General features: G+C 39.2%; 1 non-coding gene across 1 annotated transcript; it reads right to left on the bottom strand.

Annotated features, from left to right (window-relative positions):
* Nucleotides 1-6,053: 6,053 nt before the first annotated feature.
* On the bottom strand, nucleotides 6,054-6,160 carry LOC131217806 (small nucleolar RNA R71). Its single transcript, XR_009157396.1, has one exon. It is a non-coding gene; the product is annotated as a small nucleolar RNA R71 (small nucleolar RNA).
* Between the last annotated feature and the right edge of the window lie 13,770 nt (nucleotides 6,161-19,930).

Here is a 19,930-nt window from a genome sequence, read left to right as displayed (position 1 = left end):
ATAATAATATAACTCATCTCTAGAATATCACTGGGGTCTATTACACTCTACGCCAGCTTGCCGCCCTTATTCGAGTACACAACTGGGTAAGTAGAAGAGACCTCACTATCCGCCTGCCAATATCGGGCCTGACTTGTTGATAACGGACCCATTTCTCAAGCTGGTCAAACTCAACCTAGATATTACCCTCTCACTCAAGCGAGTAAGGTCACACCCCCTCTCAACCGACCGTGATACAGTGAGAGATGTGGTCTACTGGTATACGACCCTCATGCGCTCATGTATTTCCACTCGATTTAGACGTTGGAGTCATCCTCTGTACCATCGGGTTTAGGAATTTTTATCCAGGAACATCTATGATGCCCGATGCTTATAACAGTATTTTCGGTGTCCAATCCTTCCGTCCAACATATGCCTGTGGAGGTTATGACTCTGATGTCGTTAGGGCGTACAGTAATCATAACCACACAATGTAAGATGCATGAGTCACGCAGTCCAATCACGCATCAATCCTGTGCATACCGTGCGCTCATGTGGGACAACTCCGCCTATCAGGGAGTCCTATAAACGACCTACCCAATGGCATATGCAATGGTTAACCACATCAAGCATGCAGATGATGTGTGTGGGCATGTATCATGATGCTATGCTAAGCATATTTGTATGATGATGATGTACTCTCCTTATATCAAGGTGGGCCTAACAATCGTGGGGGCCCAACAGTTTGGGTTAGGCCACTAAGAAAAGATGAGAATGGGCTCAACAACGGGCCTTAGGAAGGGTTACAATGTGGACATTTAACCATCATTGCCCATCAATGTGGACATTTAACCAACATTGCTTCCAAGGGGTGGCCCACATAGAGCCAAACACATGGTGGGCCCATGGCCTCACACAAGGGCCTCATACACAGCATAATGGGCCTCATATAAAGGGCCTAATGTACACCACGATGGACCTTACTCATGGGCCATATATGCACCACATTGGGCCTCACTCATGGGCCACATATTAATCATAATGGGCCTCACTCATGGGCCTCACATACATCACTTTGGGCCATACACAAGGGCCTCACATACATCGCATTGGGCCTCACATGCATCGCATTGGGCCATACACAAGGGCCTCACATACATCGCATTGAGCCCCATCGTATGGACCAATATACATCACATCGGGCCTCATTGTATGAGCCTCATATACATCAAGTGGGCCGCATCACATGGGCCTAAAAAATGGGCCTTATATACATCGCATGGGCCGCATCGCATGGGCCTCATATACATCAAGTCGGGCTTACTATTCTAGGTGAACTATCTACACCATACATCTATTTTTAGAGATCATTTTAGAGTATTACCCAAAAAGAATATGAATTATATTCAAAGATCATTTGGACCGTACCACAATGGCAGTGGAGATGATGATTTAAAGATCATCTGGACCACACCATAATGTTGATTTTCCATCCAAACTGTTTATACAGTCACAAAGACCTGAATTAAGAGGAAACAAATTTCATATTGATCCAAAACTCTCGTGACCCCAATAGGGTTTCAATGGTAGACGTTCACTCCCCACGGTTTTTGTAGTGTGGTCTACTTGATAAATAGATTTGTCTTACTTTTAGTCTCAAGCCTTAAGACGAGCTCACCATCCGGGTGGACGGTTTGGATGTAACACATACATCAAGGTGGGCCCAGTAGATGGATGGCACGGACATAAAATACATACATCAATGGTGGGTCCCACCGTCCAACCATGTGGACGGTGTGGATAAGACCCATACATTTGCGATGAGTCCCACACATCACATACAAAGAGAATGGGATGGATCCAAATTCAGGTGGGACCCATAGAACTTACTAACGTCATTACATCAGCTATATAGCTGGTGTGAGGTACTCTAGCCAATCCGTCCAGCAGGTGGGTCCCACATGGGGCCCACCACATACATACATACATACATATATATACATATATATAATATTACATTATTTATTATTATTATTATTATTATTATTTTTAAAAGATCCGGCGTCCAAACCTTGGACATCTAGACGTACGGTGTGGATTTAAAACACATACATCACAGAGGGTCCCACCATCAAGGGGTCTGTACTGTATGGATCTATCACATCATCAAGGTGGGTCCACACGTGTGGCCCACCTCAGCTTAGAAAAAGCTGATATTTGTATTTCAGAAAACCATGATGAAGAAGGAAAGAAAAAGGAAGAAGAGTGAGAGAAGAAGGAAGATAGAAGGAGCAGTGGGTGTTTCACTCGTTGAGTTAACTCAGCCAAGCTAAATAAGAGTATTGCAGAGTCAGAAAGGTAGAAGAAGAAGAAGAAGAAGAAGAAAGAGAGAGAGAGAGAGAGAGAGAGAGAGAGAGAGAGAGAGAGAGAGAATCGAGTGGAGGGCTCCGCCACTATGAGCCCTCCTAGGATTACAATACATACATCAAGATGGGTCCCAAATAGGATCCATACCATCAATCGGTAGGCCACACTTGGTCCATCACAAAAATCACAATTTAATCCTACGAACACCCATTGATTATCTTCTTCTTTAGCTCCTTGGACTCCTTAGCTCCTAAGCTTCTTCTTTAAGGGTGGATGATAAAGATTGAAGGGTTGGATGGTGAGATTGGGTGGTAGGGAGTGGGCCTTGATCTTTTCTCTCCTTAGAGATTTTCTCTCATGGAAGCTTGGGAAATGGTGGAGAGAGTGAGAGAAGAGAGGGTATTGTAAGAGAGATGGAATGGGAGGAATGGATGTGGTAAAAAAATGACATGGAGGGTATAGGCTTGGTTGAACTTTGGATGAGAGAGGGATGGGTGGAGAGAGAGAGAGAGAGCGCGGCGTTTTCCTCGAAATAAACGCGGGCCCACAACTCTTAGCCTGAGTATCACATCAACGTGCAAGACGCGGCGTTGGAACCGCGGTGATGGCATGGTCGCTAGGATATAAGTCTTAGGTCGAGTCGACTCAGATATACGAGATGTAACTTAAGGTCATACGCAAATGCTGTCTACAGATTGCAGGTTGCCGGAATTCGACAGGGAGGATCATGAGAGTCTACGGAATGGTATGGATTAGGATATAGGCCTTACAAGTCCCCACTTTGACACAAGGATGACATAGGGATGAACGTGATGAGATCAAACACCGTCTTCCTCAAGGATAACTACTTCAAATCCACGAAGCTTCTCTGGACTCCTAAAAGAGACTTCGCGAATCCATGAGGAAAAGTCAAGAAAATAGAAATAATATTCATAAAAATTCGTAAATTGATTGATGATGAAATAAACGAGTCTACAACCTTTAAATAGGGATACCAAGCCTTAGAAGAAGTTTCAGAATTAAACTACAACTAAAATTCACTAAAATTTATAACTTACTATAAGTAGTAAATTTACTATTTATTGTAAGTGTCCTATGTGGCTCAACCATGTTATTCTCTTAATTTTTCTAAACACTTTTCATGTTGAACACAACTCTTAAAGCTCAAAGGATAAAGAGTTATAATGAAACTAAAACTTACTATAAATAGTAAAAACAAAAATAAAATTGATTTTCGACGGACGATATGATGGAATATCGCAAAATCGGCATGGGCAACCCGACACGTAGCTTCTCCTACCCCAATATCATATATGTTACGTCGAGTAATTCATTCCGATTTGCGAGATACGCCTGTCGTAAGGTTCTGACAGCCATGATCACCTCCGCCTCTGATTAGGCCTTCTCTGGTCTATCTTAAATATGAAAGTGTTCACGACCCTCTATACATCACTGATTCAAATCAGTGGGTTGCATTGGCAATACAAAATAATAGAATCAGTGAATCAAATCGAGGTATTCATGAATAAAAATGATTGAAGGAAGTAGCTTACCTATTTAATGATGTGAATGGGGTCTGATGTCGTCACAGGAATGCGTTTGGAGGTGTTAAAGTAAAGGTATTGACTCAAAGATACTACTATGTGACTCAATGAGTCACTCAACTCACCAACAACTCTCACACGATATCTCCCTTTCTCTCTGAACTATTTTGTTGATGCTTCTCTCTCTCTCTGTGGGGTTTTGACAAGATTTTGGACGTGTGTTGAGTGTCAAATATTGCATATTTTCTCCCATTTATCTCTTGATTTTATGAACATGATACTACTTAATGTTATATTTTATACATATTTGTGTTGCAAGGTGAGTTTGAGAGCTTGGACTGAAAAGAATTCTAAAAGCATAGATTTGATGCTCAAGAATCACCAAGGCAAATAATGGATCTTTGAAGACCAAGAATAAAGATTTCAAGACCCTAAGATCCAAGGAAACTAAGTGGAGAAGGAAGGAAGTCAATAGTACCTACGCGGACTGCATAAATTGAGGCGGTTTTGCGAATCTGACCGGACAAGGCTATAAATAGGGGTTTCGTAAAGACTTTTGAGATATCTAGGGTTTTAAGGAGCGGAGCCAAAGGGTGGAGGAGCCTCCCAAGAGTTTTTCTTCTTTCCTAGTTTGTTTTTAATGCTTTCTTTTAGGGTTTTAGATCCAATCATGTCTATGGTTGGCTAAACCTCTTAGCTAAGGCTAAGGGGTGAAGCTTGTAACGTGATTGAGATGTTTACTTTGTTTTGATTTATGTTTTTATTGAACTTCATTGAATTCTAGTTTGATTTTAAGGAATATTTTCAGTTTTTAATGGTTTGTTGTGACTCAAATTATAATAGATATGTGAAAGCTTTGAATATCTTCTTTTCCTCTTTGAGATTGTGGGAATGGTAAATCCTGTCGTTTGCCATCGTCTCCTGGGCATGGTTGGGTGATGGAATCCCTTCCAAATCTTCACAATTCTCCTCTATTAATAACTAGATCAATGAGAAGTTCAGAGATTTGATCATCTCTCTTACCAACTGGATAATATAGGACTCTCATTCCAGTTGTGTCCTTGAATCAAGTAAGGTAGCATCCCAATTGCTACAAGTGGATCCTTAGCATCCTAGTTCTCATCTTTAAATTCACAAGTTTCAATTACAATTACTCTCTCTCTTTTATTCCAGATTTAGGTTTAGATCTCCTTCTAGTTCTAATTCTAGTTATTTTCAGAAGCATATGGTTTAGTCCCTGTGGATTCGACCTCAGTCTCACCGAGATTATTACTACATCGTGACCCTACACTTGGGGTTGTGAATAAGTTTTTAGTGCCATTGTCGGGAACTAACGGCTGTACTTTTCTGAAATTAATTGGTTTTAGAATTAGGTTAAGATTAAGACTAACTTTTTGTTTTCTTTCTAGGTTAGGATTTTTTTGCTTTGTTTTTAGAACGTAACTTGATTTTCTGTTTTGTAGGATCCTAACAAAGAAATCTCCAATCTGGTAACCTCTTTCTAATTTTCTCTCTTCTATCTTTTCTAGATTCCTTATTTGCTTTAGTTTCTCTAGTTCTCTATTTAGTTTAGGTTAGATTCTGAATTTAAGGGTTGTGAGTGTTTCATGCTCATGTGGGTTCGTGATAACACTATACGTCTCTTGATTGAAGGAGGATTAGTCGAAGGGTTGCCTATCATTCACCGGATTAGACACCACTTGAAATCCTCTGAATCAAAGTGATGACTGCTAATCAACCTGCAAATCGACCTCAACCTCCAGTTAAGGAAACCCAGGATGAGAATGAAGTGCATCATACACCCCCGTCTCGTACTTTACTAGATTATTTACAACCAGTAGGGGTTAGCGCACCTTCCTATATGATTTTTTCAGAAAATATAGGAAATATGGATATCAAGCCAGGGGTGATCCAACTCCTTCCAAAATTTCATGGACTTGAATTTGAAAGTCTATATCTACACTTGAAAGAGTTTAATGAGATAATAGCTACTTTATACTTTCCTAATGTGTCTGGGGACACGATTAGTCTAAAACTCTTTCCCTTCTTCTTAAAAGAGAAAGCTAAATGTGGTTACACTCACTACGTCCACGATCTATTGACAGATGGAATGACATGACAAGGGAGTTCATAAATAAATTCTTCCCATATCCTAAGACAAACACCATCAGAAAATCGATCATGAACTTCGCCCAAAAGAAAGATGAGACATTCTTCCAATGTTAGGAGCGCTTCAAGGATCTCGTCAGTTTATGCCCACAACATGGTTTTGAAATGTGGCACATAGTAAATTTTTTCTACGATAGACTGACTCTTCCATACGCCAATTAGTTGAGGCAATGTGTAATGGAGAATTCATGAACAAAGATGTCGATGATGTGTAGTATTATTTTGACATACTTGCTAAAAACGCACAATTATTGGACATCTCCTCAAAACCCAACACCACTTCTAAGCTTACTCAATCAAAGAAGAGGGACGGAATGTATGTTCTAAAAGAGGAAGATAATATAAATGTTAAAGTGGCCAATCTCACAAGAAAACTCGAGGCCATGGAACTGAAGAAGGATATGGCTAAGAAAGTTGTTTGCGGTATTTGTGCTTGCAACGTGCATACTACTGAAAATTGCCCAACCATACCTGCTTTTTAAGAAATTTTGAATGAGAAATCTAATGCCATAAACAACTACCAGAGGTCTTTCAAAGCAACCACCTCCAATACATACAACTCTAGCTGGAGAAACCATCCAAAATTCAGTTAGAGGAATGGATAAACTACTACCTGTCAAGGGATACTCAACCAATTTTTGGAATAAAGGAAACCTTAGGAGGATCCGGTTTTAAAATACATCCAAAATCAAGAGCTTTTCAATCAAGGCACATTACAAGCCTTCCAAGACCTTACCAAGGCCATTTAACGGATTGAGTCACACTTAACGACTGAGGATAAAGGGGTGCTTCCAGCCCAACCTCTCCCCAATCCAAAACCATAATGTGAAATTAGTGACCCAAGCTCTTCAAATCTAATGGAGCAAGATAAGTCTATCACCACTCTTAGGGGTGGGAAGACAATTGACAAAACTACTGAAAAGCTTAAGGACCTGGAAGTAGATGAGAATGATAGACCTAGCACTGCTCTACATGGTTTAGAACTGAACCTCGAGGTAAGCTAATTGCTCAATTTCCTCAAGATTGCACCAAAACCTCTCTCTAATTCTCAGAATATTCTAAATGTACTTAAGCCAGTGAAGGTCAACATCCATCTACTGGATGCTGTTAAACAAATTCCTTCATATGCCAAATTTCTGAAAGATCTATGTATTACCAAAAGATGATAAAACATTTTGACAGAAAAAGTGAGTGTCATCCTCATGCAAGATGTACCACAAAAATACAAAGATCTCGGTAGCCCAACCATAACTTGTGTAATTGGGAACTACCGGATTGAGCATGCACTTCTTGACTTGGGGGCAAGTGTAAATCTAATTCCCTACATGGTTTACGAATAATTAGGTCTAGGTGAATTAAAACACACCTGGACAACATTACAACTTGCTGATCGATCAGTTCCTGTACCAAGAGGGGTCGTTGGGGATGTGTTGATCCAGCTTGACAAATTCTACTATCCAGTAGATTTTATTGTCCTGGATACTCAACCCATCATGGACATGAGCACTCAAATTTCTATTATTCTTGGCCGCCCATTCCTTGCTATATCAAATGCAATAATTAATTGTAGGAATGAAGTCATGAATTTGTCTTTCGAAAATATGACATTGGAGCTCAATATCTTTTTCAATATGAGGAAGCAGGCAGATGATGATGACAATGCCCACGACATTAACTTTTTGACTCTTTCGTGGAAGATAGAGCTCTTCTGACTCTATACTCTAACCCTCTAGACACGTGGTTGGCCTACTCCCCAAATTTAGATGATGATACAATTAAGGAGATGAATGTCATGCTTGATACTACGCTAGTACTTGAAGTTAACCGGTGGAGGCCATAATTTAAGAAATTGCACTAAACCGATGTAGTAGCTCTACCGTCTAGCCTCAAAGTGCCGAAGCTTGACCTAAAATCCTTACCCGTTGATCTTAAATATGTCTATTCAGGTCAAGATGAGACATACTCGGTGGTGATTTCATCTCACTTGGAGAAAGAACAGGAGAGTGGCTTATTTCCACTCTCATTGAGTATAAAGGAGCCCTTGGGCAGTCGATTGCGGACTTCAATGGAATTGATCCCTTGATTTACTCACTGCATTCATCTTGAGGATAATGCGAAAACTTCTCGCTAACCACAATGTTGATTAAATCCAAACATGAAAGAAATGGTTAAGGTTGAGGTTCTTAAGTTATTGGATGTGGGTATCATCTGCCCTATATCCGATTGTCAATGGGTGAGTCCAACTCAGGTGGTCCCCAAGAAGTCTGGAATCACTATCGTAACCAATGCCGATAATGAACTCGTGCCAACCAGAGTCACTACTGGTTGGAGAATGTGCATTAACTACAGAAAATTGAATACCGTTACGAGAAAGGACCACTTTCCTTTGCCCTTCATTGATCAAATCTTAGAAAGGTTAGCCGGTCATTCTTACTATTACTTCCTTGACAAATATTTGTGTTACAATTAGATGGAGATAACCCTTAAAGATCAAGAAAAGACCACATTTACATGCCCTTTTGGCACATTTTCTTACCAAAGGATGTCATTCCGGTTATGTAATGCCCTTGACACTTTTCAGCGATGCATGTTGAATATTTTTTCTGACATGGTGGGGTAATATTTAGAGGTATTTATGGACGACTTCTTTGTCTTTGGTCCATCCTTTAGCAAATGTTTGGAAAATCTAAAAAATATGTTGAAGCAATGTGAGAAAAGAATTTGGTACCAAATTGGGAGAAGTGTCATTTCATGGTTCGTAAGGTAATTATTCTTACACATATCATCTCGTCCAAGGAAATCAAGGTGGATAAGGTTAAAATTGATCTTATTTCTAACTTACCTCTACCCAAGAGCATACGAGACATGCGATCCCTCTTAGGACACGTCGAATTTTATAGAAGATTCATAAAGAACTTTAGTCATCTCTCTCGTCCTTTATGCAATCTATTTCAAGAGGACGTACCATACAAGTGGATTGAGTAATGTCAGGAAGCTTTCACTAAGCTCAAGGGCATATTGACTACCACACTTATCATTTAGTCACTTGATTGGAGCATTCCTTTTAAAATCATGTGCGACGCATCCGATTATGATATTGGGGCAGTGTTAGGCCAGAGAAATGAGAAGAAGCCCTACGTTATTCATTATGCAAGTAGAACTCTAAATCATGCCCAAGTGAATTACTCTACTATGGAAAAAGAACTCTTAGCAGTACTGTTTGCTTTGGACAAATTTAGGTCATACTTGATTAGATCCAAGATCATCATCTACACTGATCATGCGGTGCTGAAGTGTCTTCTTTCTAAAAATGATTCTAAGCCCCATTTGATACGATGAATCCTCCTACTTCAGGAATTTGATTTAACAATAAAGGATAAAAATAGAGTAGAGAACGTAGTGGCTAACCATCTTTTTAGACTTGATCTCCTTGATTTCCTTGAGACGTCACCCATAAACGACATGTTCCCTGATGAACAACTTTTTAAACTCTCTCAATTACCTTGGTTTGCTGATATTGTAAATTATCTTGCTAGAAGTTTCACGCCGACACATTGGACTGCGCAAGATAAGAAAAAGAATTTCGCCGAGGTACGTAAGTTTTTCTGGGATGACCCTTACCTATTTAAGTAGTGCCCAAACTAAATTTTAAGGAGATGTGTGTCAGACAATGAACACAAAAGTATCATCTCTTTTTGTCACTCGCAGGCTTGTGGTAGTTACTTTTCTGCTAAAAAGATCACGACCAAAATTCTGCAGTACGGCTTCTATTGGCCCATTATGTTTAAGGACACTCATGAGTTCTGCATAGCTTGTAATCATTGTCAGAAATTGGGAGTGTTGTCCCGTCAAAATATGATGCATCTAAATCTCATACTAATCACTGAAGCATTTGATTGTTGGGGCATCAATTTCATGGGGTCATTCCCCCAATCCTTTCGGAATTTATACATTTTGCTATCAGTAGACTATGTCACTAAATGGGTCAAAGTAATCTCATGCCAGAACAATGACCATCGTACGGTCATTAAATTTTAAAAGAAAACATCCTTTCCCAGTTCAGAACGCCTCGGTCCATCATTAGTGATGGAGGTTCACACTTCTGTAATAGACCATTAGAGTACTTAATGAAAAAATACGGCATCTCTCATAAGGTGAGCACTCCATACCACCTGCAGACAAGTGGGCAAGCTGAGATTTCCAACAGAGAAATTAAACACATTTTAGAGAAAACGGTTAACCCTAATCATAAGGATTGGTCAATCCGCTTGACCAATGCTTTATGGGCGTACTGTACAGCCTTTAAGACTCCTATTGGAATGTCTCCCTTTAGACTTGTCTATGGGAAAGCTTGCCACTTACTTGTGGAATTGGAACATAAAACCTACTGGGCTATCAAAAACCTGAATTTTAACCTGGACAACATTAGTTCGCTGCGCAAACTTCAGTTAAATGAACTCGAGGAAATCTGGAGTGAAACATACGAAAACTAGATAATTTACATGGACAGGCTGAAGGTATTCCACAACAGGAACATCCTTCAGAAATCATTCTTAACCGGTCAAAAAGTCCTACTGTATAATTCTTGGTTACACCTTTAGTTGTAGCATAGGAGCAACAGGAGCTTGTAGTCAAGCTTTTGGAGTTTTTGTTATTTGCATTATCTTGTATTTCCCTTTAGACACATTGTACTTAAAAGTTTTTTATCATAGTAGATTTTGTGATGGTGTTCTTGTGGTTATTATTAGTGGGTTATGCCTATGATTATGCTCATTACAAATTAAATTGATAATTAGAAATCCTCCTTGTAGTATCCCAGGATTGGAACCTGGTGTATGGGTGCCGGGAGCCGAGAATGGGGTACTACGAAGGTTGTTAGCGTCGGATTCGGTGATCGAAAATTTTGTGAGCCCGGTTTCCGAGTTCGGGGCATGACACTTTTTTTCGGATAAACTCCGATCTCGTTGGACTGACCCTTTCACTGTTACTAATATCTATCCTCATAGGGCTGTCAAGATTCAAAATCCAATGAATGGTTATGTTTTCAAAGTAAATGGACACCGTTTAAAGCCATTTGTTGAGAAGTTTGATTCAGAGGACATGTCCATACCTCTGATTGATCCTGTCTATCAAGATTGACCTCCTAGTCTGATGGAAGTGTAGTTAGGATATTACTTTCATTGGATTAGGGCTAGGATAGTTTGCTTTCAGTATGCTTAATCTTGGAGCTAACCCATTTTTATGTCGAGATCCTTAGAAAAGCCTCTAAATTCCTTCTTCAGGTACTACCTGTCCTTCACTAGTCCTTTCTTTTCATTGCCTCATTTGCATTGCATGCTTATATCTTTTACATTGAAGACAATGTAGATTTTAGGTTGGGGGTGTGGATTAGGTAAACTAATCAGTGTTTTCTTAGTCTTTGAGAAAAAATTATGAAAAATTATGGAATTTTTTAAAAATTTCTGTGAATTAAGTAATTTTAAAGATAATTCATAGAGTAGAATGTAAGATACTTAATGTTGACGATTTATGACTCTTAGATTTAGTTACTTGCTAGATTTCAAAGTTAAGTTTGAATTATTAATCCATGATTAGAAGTTTTAAACATTGATTGAGTCATGATTTCACATATCACATCTAGCTTACACATTAAGGTTTTAGTTTGATATTGAATTGTTAACTTGATGATTATTAAGCATAGAAGGAACCAACCTGGGGAATTTGTCCATCATGTTCACTGAGAAGAATTGAAAAGAAAAAAATAAAAGAAAAAAGAAAACACCCAGTTACAAAATAGTTGTCGTCGAAAAAGGCTACCTATTGAAGATCACTGAAAAGATTGAACATAGCGTGAAAGCCATCGATCGAAAAATCAAAAGTTGGAAGAATAAAAAAAAAGCTGAACTGTAAGGCAAGTTTTGGTTATCCTGAATGCTCTTTTAATTATCAATGTTATCATGAAAATAGAGAATTAAACCTTTGATTGTGATAAGTCCAGGTTTCACTATGCACCCATGGAACTCAATGTTTAGAATTGTTCTAATTGGAGGATTATTACTTTTAACTTGATTATGAAATTTACCGAGTGCTGGAGTTTAGGAGAAAGTAATGCTCAACATTGATGTATTTTAGATTCTATAATCTAGATTGTTTTTAGAACCACTTGAGCTTATGGAAATTATATAGTGGTTTTCGAAATATCTTTCGCATGTTTTGCTCGGGACTAGCAAAATGTTAGGTAGGGGGTATGTTGAGTGTCAAATATTGCATATTTTCCTCCATTTATATCTTGGTTTTATGAACATGATACTGCTTAATGTTATATTTTATACATGTTTGTGTTGCAAGGTGAGTTTGAGAGATTGGATTGAAAAGAATGCTAAAAGCATAGATTTGATGCTCAAGAATCACCGAGAAAAAGAATGAATCTTTAAAGACCAAGAATGAAGATTTCTAGACCCTAAGCTCCAAGGAAACCAAGTGGAGAAGGAAGGAAGTCAGCACTATAAAGTACAGAAATCCACAAAGATCTATGTCATCGATCACCAGTCGATGACATCGAAGCCATATTTCGATTACATCGATGAATTATAAGAAATCAAGTTTGGTTGCTGGACATATTGGATGCAATTCTCGATTACTCGAAGACTTGTTCGATGACTTGAAGACCTGCTTGATGACATCGATCTTTTTGCTGATTTTTAGAGACCATACGATGACATCAAAGGTTTGCTCGATGACATTGAAGGAAGGTTCGATGACACAAGAATTTACATAGTGCGAAAGGAGTTATGCAGTGCGTAAAGGCGCAATTTCTGAAATTTAACTTAGGCTGTTCGATGACATCGAAGGCGTTACGCAGAACCTACACGGACTGTGTAAATTGAGGCGGTTTTGTGAATATGACTGGACAAGGCTATAAATAGGAGTTTCTTAAAGACTTTTGAGATATCTTGGGTTTCAAGGAGTAGAGCCAAAGGGTGGAGGAGCCTCCCAAGAGTTTTTCTTCTTTCCTAGTTTGTTTTTAATGCTTTCTTTTAGGGTTTTAGATCCAATCATGTCTATGGTTGACTAAACCTCTTAGCTAGGGCTAAGGGGTGAAGCTTGTAGCGTGATTGAGATGTTTACTTTGCTTTGATTCATTTTTTTGATTGAACTTCATTGAATTTTAGTTTGATTTTAAGGAATATTTTCAGTTTTTAATGGTTTGTTGTGACTCAAATTACAATAGATCTGCGAAAGCTTTGAATATCTTTTTTTCCTATTTGAGATTGTGGGATTGGTAAATCCTGTCATTTGACATCATCTCCTAGGCATGATTGGGTGACGAAATCCCTTCCAAATCTTCACAATTCTCCTCTATTGATAACTAGATTAATGAGAAGTTCAGAGATTTGATCATCTCTCTTACCAACTAGATAATATAGGACTCTTATTCCAGTTGTATCCTTGAATCAAGGTAGCATTCCAATTGCTATAAGTCGATCCTTGTCATCCTAGTTCCCATCTTTAAATTCACAAGTTTCAATTACAATTACTCTATCTCTTTTATTCCAGATTTAGGTTTAGATCTTCTCTAGTTCTAATTCTAGTTATTTTCAGAAGCATATGAGTTCAGTCCCTGTGGATTTGACCTCGGTCTCACCGAGATTATTACTACATCGCGACCCTACACTTGGGGTTGTGAACAACGTGAGAAGGGTTGTTAAAAGGTCTTTGAGAGTCATATGTGCACCGTGAGCCTTTAACGGTTTGCTTACGAAAACGGAGTTTGTAGCATCCCGATTTCATGTGGCCAATTATACACGTACCTATATATATATATCTACCTTATGAGGAATATATTGAAAACTTAATGTTACTATGAAATTTAAACTTATTATGTACATGTGTACGATACCAATCTAGATATCATAACCTTACATCTATTCTCTAACACGAATCTGACTGTTGGGAATGATCTTCATCCATAGATCAAGTCATCCGATCGTTGATTTTGAAGACGAGATCATCATATGTCCAAGTATTCTATTCTCTAACACGAATTTGACTGTTGGAAATGATGTTCATCTATAGATCAAGCCATCCGATCGTTAATTTTGAAGACAAGATCATCATATATCCAAGTATTCCCACTTGTCCATCATAATCAACTGTTCAGCCAATTATCCACTAATAGGTAAAGATATCTGACCGTCCACTTTGAGTTTGGACCACCCGATCATAGTAAACTATCTACTCGATATCTGCATCCCCTCCTACACATATCAAATTGAGATTTTGATCCGTTCATCTTGTTCACTACCTATGAATATGCTTAACCGACTATCAAAACAGAATATGAGAAATTTACACATATGAACAAGTTAATTGAATCTAACGATATACATGTTCTACCTCTTGATCACTCCAAAAACCCACTTGTAATCATCCGGATACAAACCTGACCGTACACCCATTTGCATACATGATCAGAGTACTAACTATCAAGTTTTTCTATTCTTAACATGTCATCTGGCCATCCATTATGTTGGTTGATATATGTACATTCTCTTAATTAATTTGTGAATAATTCTTTTTTTATAATGATTTAGATATAAGTTCTTTTATAAGAATTACTTCGAAGCGTTCTTATAACTATATAGAACCATTAGATTTTTTAAAACTCTCATTCAGCAATAATTATGAAAATGCCATAACCTATACGCTTGAATTCTAGATTACATGGTTATCACGATCCGTTTGATGTGAAATTTTATACCATGCCTATGTATCATAAATTAACCACACATGTTAAATTTCAGCCATTAGATTATTGTAAAAGTGACCCAATTGACAAATCAGCCCCGTAACAATTGATTTTAGTGTCCATCGAGTGAAGAAACCTCGTGGGTAGTCATAGTAGGATATTTCCTTTCATATGAATGACTTTCATTGCCTGTCATATAGACCAAGTGTGAAATATAAAGACCCCACTTTGGTAGGTTTTTCCTTAGACGCGAAGTTATCCTGTCAAGGCTTACCAACTCCTTATAAATCTAGATCTTTCGATTTAATCACTTCCTGCCGTCCATCCCAACTCAAATTTGGACCACACTTTGATCTTATATGACTATAAGATTATACAAAATTTAGACTCTGATCTATGATCCTACATCGTTGAATGTTAAAGCCAGTACCTTCCTTTTGATACAAAAGGCGAAATTTTAGATTTAGGCTTTGTCCACTATCGATCAACCACTAAATTTTGTCCAACTATTTGTCTATCCTGACTATACATTTTTTTAAAAAATTGGGCCTCGATTATTAAGTATGAATCGTTAATTGAGATCAAGTTAATTTTGGCACCCATTAGGAGAATTTTCAAGATAGGTCAATCTAAATTTTGGATCACCAAGAAAATCATAAATTCCAGCTCTGTTTGATGACCCTGACATAATGGACGAATTAGATTTAAAGAAAGATCATCAGAAAATGAAAAATTGGAGAAACCCAATCTAAGTGGGATGTGAAACACACTCCTCTCATACCCCCACTCCTTTTAAAAAGGGGTGTGCATCCCCAACCCACTCACATGCCCAAGGAAGAGAGAGAAAGAGAAAGAGAAAGAGAAGGAGAAGGAGAGAGAAAGAAAGAGAAGGAGAAGCCTAGATGCCCATCATCCTCTTCCTTCTCCACATTTGTGGTGTCCCCCTCTTGCTCAAGCAATGTCGTGATTCATGTAGAAGCTTTCCTACATTAATATCTAACTAATATTTAGATCTAAGGCTAAGATAAGAGATTCCTTTAAGCTTACATTAATTTAAGTTGATATGATTTATTTTTTCCTTTTACATGCTTTCATATTTCTGTGATTTCTCCATGCAATTGCTTGATTTATCATCATCAATTATTTATCCTTTGAGAATTATGGTTAAGGTATGATTTTAATTATGCGTGATCTTCATGAATTTATGCGAGGTGATAGATACAAGCCTTGCCCTTACCCTTTACCAATTTTGTTGAGTTGGCCATTGCCACTCTCCTCTTTTATTGAGTTAGCCATTGGTACTGTTCTTTTTTATTGAGTTAGCTTATTGCTACTCTTCTCCTTTATTACGTTAGACTTGAGCTACCTCCCTTTATAGCTTAGGCATGTGTCTTGAAATTTCAAAACTCCCATAGTTTAATTGATTTCCCTTTTGGTGCAAGTGATGTGTTAAAGATATCACAACTAGTGAGTCAAATATTTTATCATGGACGTAATGTGATCTGAGTAGAAACCCTCTTGGTCGACGCGTAATATTTCGAGTTTAGATAGTGCTGTACAAATCGATGTAAGTAATTTGCAATATGTATTACATCACTTCTGGGATTGGATGTCACAAATAGTCACTCCATGAACAAATTATGTCACGTAATTTATCCAACTCATGTGTTGTGCCGCCTCGAGGTATTCACGTAAATCTACGGTAGCATTGGACATGCCGACGAATCTTTGTAGTGTAAAAATACGGGGCCAGTAAAGTTTTCTATGAATTATATTCCATATTGTGATGATCACTATGTATGTGATGAGCTGCACACACTTTGCTAGGCATGCATTCATGCAGATTGGTTACGCATACCGATACCACTCGTAGTGGTGAAGTATGAGGCGTATCGGAACCCTTATATTACTCTTATGAATCTCTTGAATTATTGTGAATCTTAAAGGATAACCATCATTATGAGTAGGGCATTGACTCTTCTAACCGTACAAATGATGCAAGTGATGTGTAGATTGAAGACACTGATGATAATCCTCCTACAGAAGATTATTTTAAATAAATAAATAGATAGCTTTATGTTTAGTTTTGTTTATTTTCACTGCAAGCTTTGATAATATAATAAGCTCCTATTGAGAGGGCATTTGATAATTTGTTGAATTCTTTTATTCTAATAGAATAATAAATACAGTCAATTTTATTCTCTTGAATGGTTACCTTTGTGAATGTAACTAGATGTGATCTAAATGAAAAAATAATGTGTGATTTTAAAGCATCTAATTTTTACATTATTAACACCCGAAATTCTCGGGCACAAGTATGTACTCGTGTCGCGAAAATTTGGGGCGTTACAGAATTGCACTCACGATTCTTCTATTTCTAAACGTTTAATTTACCGGGACTGTTAGATGATTATTGTTGTCAGTAAAAATGGGCTGACTATGATAACTTAAGATAGGAGAACGACTTCCATCGAGAAATCTACTATCATAGTGTCAGGCCCATGTCCTAGCGACCATTCCTTTCCTTAGGATCCCTCGGTCCTCCCAGTCAAATTTCGGCAACCCACGACCCATAGATTTCATTTGAGTCAGCTTAATCTGAGACCCGTACCATTGCGATCACACCGTCACTGCGATTATAACTCCGCGTCTCGTGCGCCAATTCGACGCTTAGATCATAAGATGTGGACCGTGCATTTTAATGGTCGTGGACCGCATATTGCAGGCCATCATGGGGTGATGTCATCACCCCATGACAGGCAATGATTTCTTTCTCTCTTTCCCATAAGTCAACTCTTACACCTCTTACAAACTAATTATTATCTTACACCTCCTTACAACCATTACTCATTACCTAGGAAGCTACACCTCCCTCCCTCTCTTCTTCTTCATTTCCATTCCTAGCAACCTTCAACCGTCCATGAAAGCTCCTAAAACCCAGCCCTCTTCCACCTTAGATCCTCACCAATCCAACCTTTAGATCGTCATCTCCACCGTTGAGGGAGCTTTGTAGGAGCATTGGAGCATAAAGGAAGAAGAAGAAAGTTAGGTGGGTGCCTCTCTCTCTCTCTCTCTCTCTCTCTCTTTCCATGTTGCAGCCCACCTTGATGAGTGGATTAGATCCAAACCATCCATCAATGTCAGCCACCTTGCTGTCCACTAGTGGGCCACGTGGACGTGGGACCCACCTAACGCATGTCTTGTCCCACCGTCTAGCAGGTCTGGATGATGGGAAAAACACAAATATCAGCTTACTCCTAAGCTCTGGTGGGCCACACTGACGTGGACCCCACCTGATGCATGCGTCCATCCATGCTGCCCATCGTCCAGCAAGGGACGGTGGAGCCCACACGATGCATATATTTTATATATGGACCGTCTATCTGCTAGACGCTGGGCCAGCAGCCCAGCAGCATGGAGCTGCTGTATTTGACGTTAACAAGTTCTGGGTCTGATCATGAGGTACGCGTTATATCCTACCATCCATCCATAGGGCCCACCATGCATGTGCTACACGTGCAGGGCGTGGGGCCTTCCCAGATGTATGTATTCTGTATTCACACCGTCCATCTCTGGACGGTGCTGCATGGGACGCACTGTGATGTATGTGTCTTACCCACACGTTCATTTGCTAGACGGGTGGGGCCCACCTTGAATGTATTTGTTTTCCCACACCGTCCATGGGTTGGGACGTGGGGTCCACATGATGTATATCCACACCATCCACCTGCTGGAACGTGGGCCCCACCATGACATATGTGTTGTATGTCCACACCGTCTAGCCTGTTGGACAGTGGGACCTTCCATAATGTATGTACTTTATAGCCACGCCGTTCGTCCCTTGGATGTGTGGCCCACCTTGATGTGTTCCATCCTTGCCGTCTAGCCCCCTGGACGTGGGACCCACCTTGATGCATGTTTTACCCTCAACCATCCGGCCCCTTGGACCTCCAGATTGATTGGACTGCTGTTGGCCCAAAGTTTCAGTAGCATGCCCACTTCCTTGTATGATGTACACCTCCATGTTGAGCAGAATTTGGGTCCTTTTATACCTTGTTAGGCCCACCTTTTATTTGATGTTAGAAGGGTCAGATTGCCCAGATTTTTTGGATGTTTTAGGGGCCAGATGAGCTGAATATCCAGCCTTAGAATTCCCATTTGTGAGGTTCTATCCATCAATTATGGTGGACTTCATGGGCTAAGTTGTAAACCACTATATTGGGTATATTGTACACTTGGCCCAGCCATATTTTTGGAGCCTATGGGCTGCCTAAAGAGGGCTACCATGTTGGATATGCTGGACATAGCCTACCTTAGCATTTTTCTAGGCTTTGAAGTCGCACCCTATTTTTTTCATTTTTTTATATTCAGATATATTTATGAAGGTAACATTCATAAGAATAAAATCAACTGTATTGATATATATCATCAGAGTAAAAGGAATATTCAAGGCCTTCCTAATGGAAGCTTATTACATTTATTAGAGTTTGCAGTGGAAGTATAAATCTAATTAAACAATCTAGCTTCGAATTCCTTCAGCGTAGTCTTCTATAGGAAGCGGGCCCTCTAAGTCTTTAAACCTGTACGTCACCCGTATAATCTGTACGGTTGGGAGAGGGTCAATGCCCTACTCATAGTGAAGGTTATCCTTTAAGATTAACAATAGTTCAAGAAATTCATAACAGGTAAAGTAAGGGTCTGATACATCCCGTGCTCCACTAACATGAAGGTATCAGCATGCGCAAACAACTTACATGAGATGCATGCCTAACAAAGTATGTGGGTCTCATCATACGCAGTGAACATCACAATGTGGAATATGATTTATAAATAACCGGCTCGACCCGCACTCTCACTATACGGATATTTGCCGGCATGACCAACACTACCGTGGATGTACGAGAACTCCTTAGAGTGCATAACACATGGGCTGAGTGAATTACGTGACACGATTTGTTCATGGAGCGATTATTTGCGACATCCAATCCCGGAGTGATGTGACATTGCATTTGTGAATTACACACATCGATTTGTGCACCACTACCCGAAGGCTTAAGGACTTACGTGCCACAAGAGGGTCTCTACCCAGAACGCATTATGTCTATGATAGAATATTTGAATC

This window comes from Magnolia sinica, chromosome 10 (assembly GCF_029962835.1).
Source record: "Magnolia sinica isolate HGM2019 chromosome 10, MsV1, whole genome shotgun sequence".
NCBI lineage: Eukaryota > Viridiplantae > Streptophyta > Magnoliopsida > Magnoliales > Magnoliaceae > Magnolia > Magnolia sinica.
The sequence above is the reverse complement of the archived record's forward strand: the minus strand, read 5'-3'. Positions and strand labels throughout refer to the sequence as shown.